This window comes from Nannobrachium achirus (genome assembly GCF_963921795.1).
Source record: "Nannobrachium achirus genome assembly, chromosome: 7".
Lineage (NCBI taxonomy): Eukaryota > Metazoa > Chordata > Actinopteri > Myctophiformes > Myctophidae > Nannobrachium > Nannobrachium achirus.
Window position 1 is genome coordinate 6,460,273 of NC_137816.1, and position 16,804 is coordinate 6,477,076.

Here is a 16,804-nt window from a genome sequence, read left to right on the forward strand (position 1 = left end):
TAAAAAGCTTCATATATGTGTTTTAATTCAAAAATCATTATGAAAAGCGTAAAATAATGATAAAATAATAATTTTGGCCATTGTCAGACCGACACTTTGTTTACATTCTAGTCTATAGACTAGGATGTAAACAAAGTGTCGGCCCTACAATGAAAAAGTTGACTATAGCTCCTTTAAAGCATAAAATAATTATACAAAATAATGTGTACCCGTTCTAAATGGGTTAAGCACAACCATCAATCACTGTGCTTTCCAGGCATAATCACACGCTGTCGAAATTACATTGTGTCCCGGGCTCTGTTGATGTTTTGTGAACCGTGCTTGAAACGAGGGGCACACCTGTTTTATGTCATAAGTTCTTCCTATTGTCTGGAACTCGGCTGGCTTCGAATGCTGAACGTGAAATATAGCGTGCAAGCTGAAACATGTGCACAATGTTTCTCTGCTTACGTGGAAGCAGTGGCGGTTGGTACCTATATTGCGCCCTAGGCGAGGTAGTATAGCGCCGCCCTATGGCCGCGCAAAGCACGGCCGGAATTTTTTTATTTTTTATTTTTTTTAAATAAAAAAAAATTAAGAATTTTTTTAAAGTTAAAAGCGGTTCGGTTCTACACGGCGACAGAACCATTTTGGGCTTAATATAATAGGGTTTATAAAAGCATGATCTGACTGTCTTAGTCTTACCTTGGGCTGGTCAGGAGAAATGGTTCTTTCACAGTCACGCACAGTGAGACAAGACTATAGAGTTCCTATATCCTGGCTGATAGAGGTCTGTGTTTTGTAGAGGAAAGTCAGGCCGTTAATCCATTTTTTTTTCTTTCTTTTCTTCATGCGCCCCCTCAAAGTGGCGCCCTGGGCGAGTGCCCCGCTAGCCCCCCCTGCAGGCCGCCTCTGCGTGGACGTGTACCAATTGATTACAGAGCGGATAGTTCACTCTTGTGAGTTGTGCCCACGCGCACGCACGCGAGCGTGTGCACGTGTGTGTCCACCCACACACACAGTGGGCGTGATGGATAGGTTAAGACCCTCTCCTCCTACTGAGAGATGTACAGTACTCTTGTTATTGTGAATTCTTCCAAAGCCTTCTCTCCTCCATGTCCCTGTACTTCATAACTCTCTCTGCTATCTATTGTCTGCTAGTATAAAGAAAAATACACTTGAGCAGAGTGGACCACCTCTCGAACTGCAGAAACACTTCACTGCCAATTATGATGTTCATACTGGGACAGTGCTGTACGTGGCACTTACAGTAGTACAGAGACGTACTGTACAACCCAACAGGAAACGATAAACGGGACTAAACAACATGGACAACACTGATTCTCATACAGTAGGGTTACCCAATAGGCGGCCCGCGGGCCATTTGCGGCCCGCAGGGGGCTACTGTTTGGCCCCCACCAACCACGGTAATAATGGTGGTATAAGAGCAGCAACAACACTAGTATATCGTCGTTGTCGGCTGGAAACCTTGTATGTCCAAAACCGTTTGTTTTGTATCTATCGTCTAAAAAATTAATGAAAACAGCCGATCTACAAGCACACAACGGTTGTGTGCTTGTAGATCTGCTGTTTTCACTAGCTTTGTCACTTTTATGCAATGGTCTTGTATGATGAAGCAGGGCTTTGCTTTACCAAAAAACGTACACATTTGAAATCTGGAGAGATAAAAGGTTTCTGCGATATCTGAACTGTCGCTGGAGTAGCGGGAACGCCACCGTCGCCCCCTGCAATGTTGTGGCCCTCGGCTTGGTACCCTAGACATAATTCGGCCCTTGGGGAAAACTAATTGGGGAACCCTGCTCTAGGGTAAGTATTAGTGCATGAGAACATTCGAGATCACACGTTGAAAGGATTAACCCAATGTTCACTAGAACACACTAATATCACAAAGAGGTATACAGGAGTGGAAAGTGATTCATTACAAGTACTCTCATTTTCTCACTAAGTGTTCATGTTGAAATGAGCTGCGGTAAGCCTCAGGATGCTTCATTGGCCTATTCAAGTAACTCTTATTCAGAATAGTCTTCAAAATAGCTACTTTTGCAACAGAAGTAGTTTTTAATCAAAAATAGCAGATCGACAAGCGCGAAACTCGTCGCTTTGAGCTTGTGGATAAAATGGAGGTTAGAGGAAACTTTCTGCCTGTCGTTGGAATTCTGGATCAATCAGTAATCGATGAGGCAAATAGTAGTCGAGACAATATTCTAGGTGGTGATGGTTATGCTTTATGTAACATGATATCATGTGGAGAAGTACAATAACACTCTGCACGGTAGTTCTGCCCTGGGAAGCACAGGGCAGAGATCATAGTTATACTGTTGCTGCTTCAAGGACAAACTGAACCTTAAGATAGGCTGTAATAAACAATTTGCCTACATTAGGCCTAGTGGAGACATATAGGCTCTTCTTACAAGCTACCAAATATCACAATTGTAGAAGTCTTATAAGTCAGTGTTTCTCAATCTTTTTTGGCTTGAGGACCCCCTTTCCCTGATTTCTGAATCCAAGTATCCCCTTTATCCGACAACAGGGACGTGCTGGCCATTGGGAAAAGCGGGACAACTCCCGAACGGCCGGTTCATTCCTGGCTGGTCCAGGCCGGCCATTAGGAAGAAATTAAAAATAAAATGTCGGCCTTCGTTCCATTTTGGGGGCTGGGCGGAGTAAATCGTCACCGTCGGGCAGAAACCTCGTATCTCCAAGTTTCAAATTTGTAAATTTTTTCGCAAAGCAAAGCCCTGTTTCATCATACAAGGCTGTTGCACAAAAGTAGTGAAAACAGCAGATCTACAAGCACACAACGCCTCGCACCACAGATCTACAAGCACACAACGCCTCGTGGTAAGAGTAGTCACTAGTTTAAATCATTTTTTAAATGATAAATACAAAACAAACGGTTTTGGACATACAAGGTTTGCACCCGACAACGATGAAATATAACTCATGTAATTGGCCCACTGGCTTGTCACTTGTCATGATCTGAAATGGCAAATCTTTGAGTAGCAGCAGCGCTATAGAGAGAGATCTCTCTCTATAGTGCGCAATGAGGGCCTCTACAACTCTTTTTCCCGGCTGAATCAGGGGCCCAGCACGTCCCTGTCCAACAACATTTTGCTCATAGAACTGCAATTAAAACTATAAGTGGTCGGCCTATATGATGCTATGATAACCCCCCATTTCAAAATAAGTGAAAGCATTTCAAATGGTGCCTCCTGAGCACTGAGCAGTTTTATTTTCAACACTGTGGCCCAAACTTTTCAGTTTTCATGCCAATAATTTTAAAACATTCAAACAACTTTCAAGCACATGCCAGTTTCCTGGTCATTTGTCATTTGGATTAGCAACTATCAGTTCCTCCAAGTGTCATCATTAAACATAAGAGTAAATGTCCCCCCCCCCCCCCCCCCCCCTCCTAATTCAATGTTTTTTTTATTATTTTACTGTGAATAATAATATCATGATTTTTCTTATATTTCTCTTTTTTGGGGGCATTTTCTGGGTACCCCCAGCAGTACCTCCGTGTACCCCTAGGGGTACATTTACCCCCATTGAAAAACACTGTTATAAGTAGGGATGTCCGATATTTACTTTTTTACCGATAACTGTTAACCGATAATATCCAACTCTTAATTTCCGATTCCGATATTAACCGATAATAATATCGGTTAATATCGGACCATAATATGCTATGGTCTTTTTTGCAAGACACTTTATGTATATATACCTATATATTATTCGCCCCCCTCTATTGATGCACCTTCTCTTTATTGGTACTGTACTGCTCTTTTTTTTTGTTCTCTTGTTTCTTTCCCTCTTATCTATTTTTTCTTACGTCTCTGTAACTTTGTAAATAACTGTATACTGCTGTGCTACTACTGGACAACTGAATTTCCCCCTTGGGATAATAAAGGTATCTATCTATCTATCTATCGATACCGATACCGATATATGCTAATATAATATCTACCAGTGATTCTCAACCATTTGAATTTCAAGGACTCCCAGTTTGAAATGCATTAGGTTACTGACCCGCATTTAATGGCATTTACAGTATACTGGTATATCGCTGGGACCCCAATTTATATTATAAAATCATATTAAGAGCAAATGGAACCATTTGGTTCCATTTGTACACTCAGAGTTACAGATCCCTAAGGGTCCATTTGGTTGCTAACTATCTAACATTAGCTGGGGACCCCCTGAGAGTACCCAAACCCCACCGGCCAATCACAGCGTATCTGCCGTCTCTTCAGGAAGTAGCCTCCCTCAGCTACAGTGTTTACGATGGTGAAGGATTCTTATAGCCTGACACTCAGCCTGAATTGACATTTCGTTTCACTTCATTATTCAGTCTGAAGTCAGTTCCGCCCACGGCGTTTGCAGGGATGGGCGTTGCCAAAATGAGGCACTGTTCAGTGATTGGTTCACCGACCAACACATGACATAGTGTTGTTATGTGTGCCTGGCTGGCTAGTGGCTAGCCTGTTGCTTGCTAGTGCTACTTGCTAACCAAAGAAACAGTCAGAATAGGAGCACTACGAACTAGTAATCAAACACAACATAACATGCCTGCTACTGGTGTTTCATAGCGAGATCGATACGATCGCATTTTACCGCAATTTACCGCATTTTACCGCGACACGATGTGCGGTACGGTACGGCAGCGGCGCTGGTGTACTTGGAAACACACATGAGTTCTGGGAAACCCCCACCCACGCTGATCACAAGACGCTGATTCATGACGCTGATTCGCCCGTTTGGATTTTCAACCGAGGCAGGCCTCCTCATTGAGAGCGATTCTAGACCTGAATCGCCGAAACAAAAAAATTAAAGGGGTGTGGCTAGCGATTCAGGGTCTGGAACTAGGCTAGGATTCTTAACCTCTTAATCCCCAAATCCTGGCCAGAAAATTACATTCTACCCCTCCACGGATTCGTATCGGTCGCGGTGGTTTGCGGCGCCGTTCCGGTGGTCCGCGGCGGTGGTCCGCGGCGACTCCGGGCGAAAAACGGACGAAAAAAGCAATACCGCTACTGACCACTAGTTTAGCAACTTACACCCCACTAAGCACGCTGTCTAAAAGTGGTCTAATAGTGGTATAGATTTGAACGTTTTTTTGTTGTCTAAACTTAAACTAGACGACTAATAGACGTCTAATAGTCGTCTAAATGCAGACCGTCTATATTTAGACGACTATTAGACGTCTATTAGTCGTCTAGGCTAAGTTTAGACGACAAAAAAACTTTAAAATCTATACCACTATTAGACCACTTTTAGACGGCGTGCTTAGTGGGACAGTATAGCTTTAAAGTGATCCCTGACTAATACGACAAATATGCCTTAATACATTATAATTGTCCTCTATAACTACAATGTAAAATTAAAAACACCTCAATTATTTTATTTATTCTAGAAATAGCTAATCTTTCACTCAATAGGGGAAATGCCCGTCGCAAGTTGATGATGTCATAAATGTCAAGTGTGATCTATCCCTATGGAATTTATGGCATGCATGTGAAAATAAAAACAAACTTAATACTTCCTATGGTTAATATGAGCATCAAATCAATATTTCAAATGTGTTTGTGTTTTGTCTTTTTGCACATGCATGACATAAAAATGACACATGACATTTATGACATCATCAACTTGCGACAGGCATTTCCCCTACTGAGTGAAAGATTAGCTATTTCTAGAAGAAATAATATATTTAAAGTGTTTTTAATTTTACATTGTAGTTATAGAGGACAATTATAATGTATTAAGACATATTTGTCGTATTAGTCAGGGATCACTTTAAAAAAATATATATATAAATAAAATATTTTTTTACCGATACCGATATTTTACGATATAAATGTTTATGCTAATATCGGCTAATAAGTGATGGTAAAATATAGATTTTAGACATAAGCAGCCATATCATTTCTTCCTCATGCCCGACAGCAACGATATGCTGCAATGTATGAAAAACCCCTCTTCTTCGTGTCTCACCAGAGCATAAGAAGGACACGAGACCCAAAGAGACGCTGAGGAAGGAGCCTCCGGAGGCGCCGGTCACAAACCAAGTCAAGCAGAGCGCCAGACACCCGGCGGTGAAGGACCGGGACTACGAGGAGCGGGTGAAGCGGTGTCCGTGGCTCACTGGCCTCCACCGCATCTACGTCCAGACCCGGCCGGAGAAACGCCTCCATCTCACCATCGGCGGACACGCCTACCTCCTTCCCGGCACCTCCCTGGTCATCAAGTGCCCCGTCCGGAGGTTCCCCAAGGCCTACATCCGCTGGCTCAAGGACGGCCGCCCCTTGCCCAGCTCCAAGCGCCTGGGCGTCACCAAGTCCGGCTCTCTGAAGATCCACCTCCTAGGGGCGGGCGACGTCGGCGTGTACAAGTGCATCGCCGGCCCCGCCTCGGACATCTTCACCCTCCAGCTGATCGGCAACAGTGGCAGTCACAGGTAGGGATGGGGTGATAATCGTTATTATCACTTATTGTGATTTAAAAAAAACACTCGCAATAATCGTATCGTGGAGATTTAATTTATCGTGAAATTGTCCTCTGTCATGCACTGGGCTCAGTTCCAGTGGCGTCAGAAAAAGCTAAGGTATGGCAACATGACTGGTGTCTTGCACGCGCGCCTTTGCGCGCGTGCAAGACACCAGTCATGTTGCCATACCTTAGCAACAGGCATGATACATTTATTTTAAGAAGTACATTTAATTTTTTCCCCCGTTTCTACGGTTTCTTGGGTTGGATATGGCAGCCTGGAACGGTTGTTCAAGTGCAGCTAAATCTGGCATGTTAGTAAACGCGCCACAATGAACAATAATGCATTGCACCTGTGCAGCTGACCTGTGGAACCTGGGAATATACCATATTGGGAGATGGGAGAATACAAGTGTGGAGAATAATTATAATACCTTGTTAAAGTGACCATTTGTTAAATATAGCGTTTGTAGATAGACAAAGAGACATTCATGGATTTATATTTAAAAGTAAAAGTTTGTGGAAAAGTTTTTTCCACTCTCAACCAAATCTCTTGATCTCCGCCCCAGGATAACGGTTATGGGGGATATTTTGACTATCGCGCTACTATCGTAAATCGCAATTCCTTTGGTCACAATAATCGTGACGTGGCATTTTCATATTGTCCCATCCCTAGTCACAGGGTGAGCCACGGCGGGCCCTTCTTCTCGCCGGAGCCCGAATCCACCGTCAGTCCGAGCCCTACGAGTCGGGAGGAGACGATGATGATGATGCCTCAGTGCCACAGCCACGGTGCCGCCTTGCTGCCGCTGCCGCTGGGGAGCGGGCTCGGTGTGTCGCTGCTGCCACCTGGTGTCCAGGTAGGGGTGGGCATATGGGAAAAATACAATATCACAATATTTTCCCTAAGCCGATCTTTTCGCAATTCTTTTTCATCTTGGTTTTCATGGTTATCTTTCAAGTTACTTAACAGTACAACCGCCTACAGTACAAGGTAACAAAAGCTAAAAGAAAACGGACCATTTAGACCAGTGGTCCTATATGTGGATTCCAGGGACTCTCTGGGTTCCTTTTGGGAGGTCTAAATTGATCCTTACAAGTATGTAACTCTGACAGTATACAAATGAAACCAAATGGACCCTTACGGGACCATTTGGTTTAATTTGTATACTGTCAGAGTTAAGGGGAGACCTTGACATTTTAAAGTTTGAGAACTACTGATTTAGACACAAATGCAGGTTTAAATAAATTCTGCAATGAATCTCTGTATGAAAAATTCAACAGGATTTTTTCATAAGGCTTCCCTCATTGTATCACGATACATACGATATCTCCGAAAAGGCGCATGGTGGAGACATTGTATCGTCTCAAGGATATATACAGGGTTCCCACGGTCATGAAATTCCTGGAAATATTTTGAAATTAGAAAAATATTTTTCCAGTACTGGAAAAGTTTTGGAATTTATCAAGGGTCCTGGAAGGTCCTGGAAAAAAATATCTATGCATTGTCTTTGGTTATTGATTTTGTTAATACCTCTGAAATGACAAATTAAACATGGGCCAAATTGTCAAATATTAGAGGCAGAAATTGTGAAAATAGCCGATCTACATGCTCACAACGCCTCGCAACAAGCATGTAGATCGGCTATTTTCACAATATAACCGTGTTATACAAAATTCCTAAAGTCTTAGTGCTGGTCAGGGTGCCGGGTCCCCAGTTAAAACATGATTATTTCGGGGGCCACGGCCTGAAAAGGTTGAGAACCACTGGCATACACTACCTGTCTTTGGGCATTGCGCATAAGAGTAAGCGACTCGTTATTGAGCTGAATTATTGTTATATAGTCCTGGAAATTGGGTTAAATATTCTGGAAAAGTTTTGGAAAAGTTTTAATTGGTAAAACTGTGTGAGAACCCTGTATATATATCACCCTATCGCCCACCACTACGTCCAGGCGGCCTCTCTGCAGCCCAGGCTGGAGGAGAGGCTGGTCAACCTGACGCTGAGGGCCGACAGAGGAGAGATCCGCCAGGACCAGGCCTCGCAGCTCATCTCCTCCCTCCTCACCCAGATGTCTGCTGCCCAGCATTGGAACACTCCCAGAGAGGAGACGGGACAGGCTAAAGGTAACAGACCGTTTGTCAGCCTTCTGATTGGTCCCTGAGACTCCCTGACTGGCCAACCAGAAAAAAAACATTCACTTTTCGCTACCGGGGGTGAAGTTATGCAGTGGAAGAAAGTCACCTCAGTCTTCACCGCGGTGCCGTGATACGGAGCACGGCCAGCGTGCAGTACGGCGCTGCGCGGCCGCAGTCATAGCGATTTCGATCATTATAATGAATAAGCTTCAACAGACTAGTTCACATGAACCTTATCAATGTAACTAAGAGTTTCGATTGGGTACATATATTTTAAATGGGCAGAATTACGACAGCCAGCCTATTATGCAGTGGAATTATAGGCTGGCTGTCAGCTTTCTACCCAAGATGCACTGCGCTTTCTCTCTCTATTTCTGTCCTCTGCCTGTTCCAGAGGATTAAACTAATTAAAACATATATTTTCGGGGGAAAACTCCTGTTTTGCAATGTAACTACTGTACTTTTTTCTTCCTTTTTTATTAATATCACGTAGACGTGTTTCTTTTGGTACTTTAAATAGCTATAATGAGGCTATGAAAAATCTTTTTTCCCCATCCACTTCCATTATAAAAGAATCTGCCCTGGATTCTTCGTCCCACCTAGTAACAAGAGCAAAATGGGGCGGATTTGACATACAGTATATTCTTTTGGTACCTTACCTGTCCCTTAATCCAGTGGCTTTAGGGTCCATCATTTATTGGCCGTTTGAGCCACGGACCGCCATTTGACGAGATTTTGTCTGGCAGACACAAAGCTCTGAATATTTTGTTATCTTTGGATAAGAATTTGTCCTCTATTCCATGATGTATTGATGTTGGTACAGTAGGAGAGATAACAGGCACACATTGATCAAAATAAGAATCCTTCTACAGTCTCTAATTAATTAAGGAGACTTCTTGTAAATTAAGTAATGCACATGTTTAACAATAATTTAACTTTAACTAACGTTTAAATTTAACTAACGTAAAATGAAACCCAATGGACCCGTACGGGTCCATTGGGTTTCATTTTACGCTCTCAAGGGTTATAGATCAATAAGGCTCCATTTGGAGCTTACCAACTCTTAGGTGGGGACCACCTGGAACTAGAGGCCTGCAGCGGGAGCGCACTCCCACGGGACCTGCAGGACCGATATTTTAATCACCGCGGGCGGGGACATGCGGTCAAAATAACATCGGCGGGCGCCCGCAAAATCCCGCACTCTCCCGCAATAAGCTTATATCTACACTTTAGCAAGATGTGAATATGTAGAGAATGTAATTTCTCCTGCTGAGCCTGAGGACAACCCGCAGCATGCACCTACAGCATGTGGACTTTCACTTTCTCTTTCTCTCTCTCTCTATCTCCCCCTCCCTCCCTCTCTCGTCTGTTAACAGCTAACCGGTGGGCAGATATTTGCGGCGGCATTGTCACTCACTATTTAGCCTAAATAACAACTATTTATTATAATGTAGTCCCATCGCCTATGTCCCATCGCAATATAAGCACTTTACCTCTGTTAACAACCTCACAAATGCTCCTCTCTCGCGCACACTAGTCCTGTTGGTTTTGGATCTCAATGGATAAGATACAAACGTCAACGTGCCTTCTTTAGCAAGTCAAGATGTGAATAGAGAACGCAATTCCCCCTGCTGAGTGAGGACAACGCACCCACATTGATACAGTACGTGGACTGGAGTCTCTCTTTCTCTCCGCCAAGTTCTCTCTCTCTCTCGCCTCTCCCTCCGTGCCCGTGGCTCCGTCGCTCGCCCTCTCCCTCTCTCTCTCTTTCTCTCATTTGTTCTCACGCCACCGTCAGTCCGTCACAAATATGCTCCTCGCATCGCGCACACTTTTTTGTTTGGTAATGGTTTTGGATCTCATTTCAATGTGCCTTCTTGGGAGGGAGGCTGTTGGACGTGCTGCGGTACTGTGCACCGCGGGAGTCCGCGGGACTAAATTCACATCATTTGTTTGTCGTGGGTGGGAGCGGCGGACAGGAATTGTCTGCGGGCGGTCAAAAATGAAATCATTGCGGGGGCGGGCGGGAGCGGGATAAAAAAATCAGTCCCGCGCAGACCTCTACCTGGAACCCCATCAAGGACCACTGGTGGTCCCCGGACCACTGCCTTAATCCATTAAAACCGGGGAAAGCATCTCTGTCATTTTAGATTTGAGCTAAAAGGCAGAGGTCATCAATACAGTATGGGCCACGTCCTGATAAGCCAAACGCCGATAAGGCAAACGCTGATAAGCCAAACTCCTTTTTTTTTTAAAACCTCCTTTTGCTATGGTGAAATGTGAGCTCACCTGCATCGCGTTTCATTCCATTCATGCGTTTATCGTGCGCATAAATATAACGATTGCATTCACCACGGCTACGTAACTCGCGCGCATAAATATAACGATTGCATTCACCACGGCTACGTAACTCGCGCGGCGCTCCGCCGGCCGCGCGGCCCTGGCCCGCTCTTCGCGGGCACTCGCGCCTGCGGCGCGCAGGCGCGAAGAGCAGGACCAAGGTCCGCTGGCCTTCGCGCCGCTTGCAATGTCGTGGACAATAACTGTGACATATAACCATTGTATAGCTAAAAATAAGGAGGCTACTCTGTTTCCTTAACGAGACGGCAGAAGATCACTACGGTAGGAGACCCCCCGGGCAGTACATTTGCGTTTGCCTTATCAGCGTTTGCCTTATCGGCGTTTGACTTAGAGGGATTTCCCCACAGTATGTCCATGTACGGGTCCATTTGGTTCCAATTTGACACTCTCAGAGTTACAGACCTGTAATGGTCATTTAGTTCTAGCTCTTAATGCCCTTGTCTACTCATTTTGTATGTCCATGGCAAAAATAGAATTTTAAGAAAAATGTCCACCACAACCCCGCATGGAGATGACCTGCTTTTATTTATCAGGATGATTTATGTAAATCTTTGAATACATATATTCTTTTAAAGCGAACATTTTTAACTAAAATCTTTGCTTCTGGAGGTCCCTGGAACAAAATATTTTGAGATGGGGGGGTCAGCGGGCCGAATACATATAAATTGGGGGGTCCTTGACATGAAATGGTTTGAGCACCACTGATATAGAAACATAGATTTTTTCAGAAAACTGTTGTGATTTAAAATACAGTTTTAGAGTCAGCCTCAGGTCTTAATAGTCTTATTAACATGTTCTTATTTTTACTGCAGTGTTGTTAGACAGTCTTTACTTTAGAGATCACGTGGAAGACAAGCATAGGAAGTCACTACTTGTTCTGGACATGCCTTTGATCTCTTCAACAGGCAGACTGGCCAACTGGTCCGAACGCTCCGCGGAGAAACTTGCGAGTAGACCTGGGATCATCAGACAGAAGCAGCACCTCCTGACGACCTTCCAGAAGAACGTCAACGTCACCGTTGGACAGACCGCCTTCCTCACCAACGCCACGCGCTCCCTAGTCCTGCTCTGTCCCACACAGGGAGTCCCACAGCCCAGAATAAACTGGACCAAAGACAGAGCTTCTCTGAAGCGCACCGCCAGGTATAGCTACAGCATCACAACACAAACATGTCACACACACGCGCACAGGGACGTGCTGGCCATTGGGAAAAGCGGGACAACTCCCGAACGACCGGTTCATTCCCGGCCGGTCCAGGCCGGCCATTAGGAAAAAAATTAAAATAAAATGTCGGCCTTCATTCCATTTTGGGGGCTGGGCGGCCAACAAAGTAAATCGTCACTGTCGGGCAGAAACCTTGTATCTCCAAGTTTCAAATTTGTAATTTTTTTCGCGAAGCAAAGCCCTGCCTCATCATACAAGGCTGTCGCACAAAAGCAGTGAAAACAGCAGATCTACAAGCACACAACGCCTCGCACCGCAAGGCGTTGTATGCTTGTAGATCGGCTGTTTTCACTAGTTTAAATCATTTTTAAAATTATAAATACAAACATACAGAAATACAAGGTTTCCACCCGACAACAACGAAATATAACTCATGTAATTGGCCCACTGGCTTGTCACTTTGTCACAAATCTTTGAGTAGCAGCAGCGCTATAGAGAGAGATCTTTCTCTATAGCGCGCAATGAGGGGCCTCTCCAACTCTTTTTCCCGGGCTGAATCAGGGGCCCAGCATGTCCCTGCAAACATGTCACACACACGCACGCACGCACGCACACACACACACACACACACACACACACACACACACACACACACACACACACACACACACACACACGCATTTAACATCCTTATTTGCATTCACATTTAACAAGAAATTCTTGAACACAAGCAGTAGTAGATGCACAAACTCCTCCATATGTGGCAACTGCCAATTATACTGAACAGAATTTAGTCAATGTCTTAGCTCTTGACTTGGGCTTTCCTGAAATCTGTAGGTAGGCCTCTCACAACTAATTTATGGACATTACCAAGGCTAAAATGGTCACTTTTCTACTATCTTCACAACAACAACAACAACAACTAATGTATTAGCTGTAAAGGCATCATTCTCATAATTGCACATTTTGACCATGGTAGTTGAAACACAAGAGTGCTTATAGATTTTGGCAGATGATGAAACTTAATAACTAATAGATCAACAGATGTACAATATTTGACTGAGTTTCAGCCTCATCAACTGCATACTTTTTTAATATCATATGAGAGACAGCAGGAAGGCAAGCTAGCTTTCCTTATAGTTTTAAACCAGTCCAGTGTTGTTGTTGTTTTTGCTGTTGTAACATTACCAGTAAGACTCCCTAATCGGGAGATAAGCGACCGTCATGTGGCGCTAGAAGAGGGGCATGTGAGAGATCAGGGGCGGAGGTTGTGGTTTGCCAGCCAAGGAGAGTGTGTGTGTGCAAAGTTTGGCAAAGATACCTCTGTGCATTAGTTGTGTTCTGCATCACTAGCAGTAGCCCTTACTGAGATCAAACAGTTGGTAATAATGTCATCAGAAACTGCTACAGTGTCCAAGTCCAGTCAAATCCAGTGCAGGAATACTCCAGTTATCACACAGAGGTCATTGAGCAGGGACGTGCTGGGCCCCTGATTCAGCCCGGGAAAAAGAGTTGGAGAGGCCCTCATTGCGCTCTATAGAGAGAGATCTCTCTCTCTCTAGTGCTGCTGCTACTCAAAGATTTGCCATTTCAGATCATGACAAGTGACAAGCCAGTGGGCCAATTACATGAGTAATATTTTGTCGTTGTCGGGTGGAAACCTTGTATGTCCAAAACCGTTTGTTTTGTGTTTATCATTTAAAAAATGATTTTAACTAGTGAAAACAGCAGATCTACAAGCACACAACGCCTCGCGGTGCGAGGGGTTGTGTGCTTGTAGATCGGCTGTTTTCACTACTTTTGTGCAACGGCCTTGTATGATGAAGCAGGGCTTTGCTTTGCGAAAAAAATGTACAAATTTGAAACTTGGAGATACAAGGTTTCTGCCCGACAGTGACGATATACTTTGTTGGCCGCCCAGCCCCCAAAATGGAACGAAGGCCGACATTTTATTTGTATTTTTTTCCTAATGACCGGCCGGGAATGAACCAGCCGTTCGGGAGTTGTCCCGCTTTTCCCAATGGCCAGCACGTCCCTGTCATTGAGGTCAGGCCATTCTGACGACACCCCAAACTTGATTTTAAGGTTGTTTTTTCTTCTGAACCCCAGGAAACGTGGCTCGCCTTCCCTTGCCAGGGGCACTTTACACCCTTTCATATCTAGATACAGAGAAGATCTAGCAAGTTCCCTTACAGTTTTGTCATCACTGTGCTTATCAAGTGAGCCAGCCTTGTGGCTTTATACAGATGTGCCGTTTCACGTCTTCACGCTTTACTGCTCTTTTCCCGAAGATTTCCTGCAAATGCATTTTTTTCCACAGGTTTCTTTTCCTGTTTTCAAAACAGGGAAAGAAACCTGTGGAAAATGTGCATTTGCAGGAAATTAGCCAGTAGCTATGCCCCTCCCCTAAAAGCTTTTGTCCAATGCTAGCTTAGCAACCGGCAGCTTGCCAAGGCTGTTGCCAAGGTAAACCTTGGCAAGCAGGAAGTTATTCTAAGCTAGCATTGGACAAAAGCTTTTTGGGAGGGGCATAGCTACTGGCTAATTAGGAAGGCAACCACTGTTTTGCCTTACTAATTCTTATGGAGAATGGAGAGTAAACCTGCAAATGGCAAAAATACACTCCATTTCCATTGAAAAGCAGAATCCACCTTCATAGACCTGTAAAACACTTTATTTTAATTTTTCATTTTCAACAAATAATCATACATGTACATCATTTAGAATTTCCCTCAACCTCAACCTAAACTTTGAAGTCAGAGAAAGGTCAAAAATTGCTGATCTACAAGCTCAGTGTTCTGCAAATCCACTGCAAATCTACTGTCTTTCCAATGGCAGGACGTGTGAAGATATGAAAAGGCACATCTGTATATCCACTCCACGTTTGGGACACCAACCCCTCCCCCCTGTTTAGACTAGAAAATAATGTCTCTGGTGGCGTGGGTGTTAAGTAAGAACCACTTCCTCACAGATATTTGTGATTTAGTTCACTAGTGTTTTGCATGCTAGATGGACTTTGGAGAAGAGGTGTTGAATTCTAATAGCGTCCAACAGTTGCAGTGGTGAAGCATTGATCAGGTTCAGCCTAGCTGTAAATGTAGTCAACCTGTTCTTTCCATTGCCCTGCTATATTAAATATATGACCTAGGTATGTGTAGGCAGTGTTGGGGAAGTTAAAGTTACTTGTAACTAAGTTACATTTTGCGGTAACTTACTGGTAACTGAGTTATATTCTTATTTCTGTAACTCATCAAGTAACTGAGATACTTTTTGTGTCATTTTTGGCTCAAGTTACAAGTTACAAGAAGTTACTAGCGAAGTTATAATTTTACATTTAAGTTTTGTTAAGATTGAAGATCAAATGTCAAATTTTCTTTGTTTTAGGAACACAGATGTTTAGTAAAGAAAATGTCAACTTTTTTGAAATAAAATATAAAAATCAGTTGAGAGGCATATTTCTGCTGGCATGTGACTTTCTTTGTAGGATATTATATTTTGTTTCATGTATTGTACACCAAATGTACATCTATACTATAATTTTGCGAATGTCTGTCTGAGTGAGTGAGTGAGTGTCTGTCTGTCTGAAACAGCGTTTCTCCTCAGTGGCTGGAGCAATTGATCTGAAATCGCATCACCATAAGCATATGAACACACCTGACATAACTGTGAAGCCCGTTTGTCACTTTCACAAATCGTATGCTGTATATTAGCATTTTTATGGTGTATCTATTAAACGAAACGATGCTCCTACATCATGCAAGCACCAGTTAAAGTTACTTTCCATCCCTCATATACTGTGTGCACAGTGCACATCCCATAACCCACACACTGCACATCATTTTGGAGCTCATATCTTTGAACGGGTAAGGGCTAGTTCTCAAATTAACGCTGAAAAAAAAGTAACTTGAAGTTACTCAAGTTACTTTTTCTATGTAACTTGAAACTGTATAAGTTACATTTCTCAAGGGGTAGGCTATAACTTTAACTTGATCAAGTTACTCTGCCATGATGAGTTACTTGTAACTGTACAAGTTACACTTTCAAAGTAACTTCCCCAACACTGTGTGTAGGTCTCATGTAGGTCATACATGAATAGGTTCTGAGTTGATGGTAAACGGCAATGTGTGTTCTCGAATGTCCTCATGCACTAATACGGTATGAGAATCAGCGTTGTCCATGTTGTTTAGTCCTGTTGATCGTTTCCTGTTCTATCTGTATCTGTACTACTGTAAGTGCCACAGCAATGTCCCAGTATAAACATCATAATGTGTAGGGTTAGGGTTAATCTCAAGTGTATTTCTCTTTATACTAGCAGGCAATAGATAGCAGAGAGAGTTATGAAGTACGGGGACACGGAGGAGAGAAGGCTTTGGAAGAATTCACAATAACAAGAGTACTGTACAGTACATCTCTCAATAGAGGAGAGGGTCTTAACCTATCCATCAGATCCATGGGTGGACACACACACACATACGCATACGCACGCACACAGCGTGATACAGTATATACAGTATATTCCAACCTAGTAGCTCAATTGTCAACAGCCTTGCTCAGCATTGTTTGATGTAAGAATTACATGACTCTTACTGATGCATATTTACCACAGTCAAGGCCTAAGCCAGAGATATTGTTGGGTAAACATGGCTTCTGAGA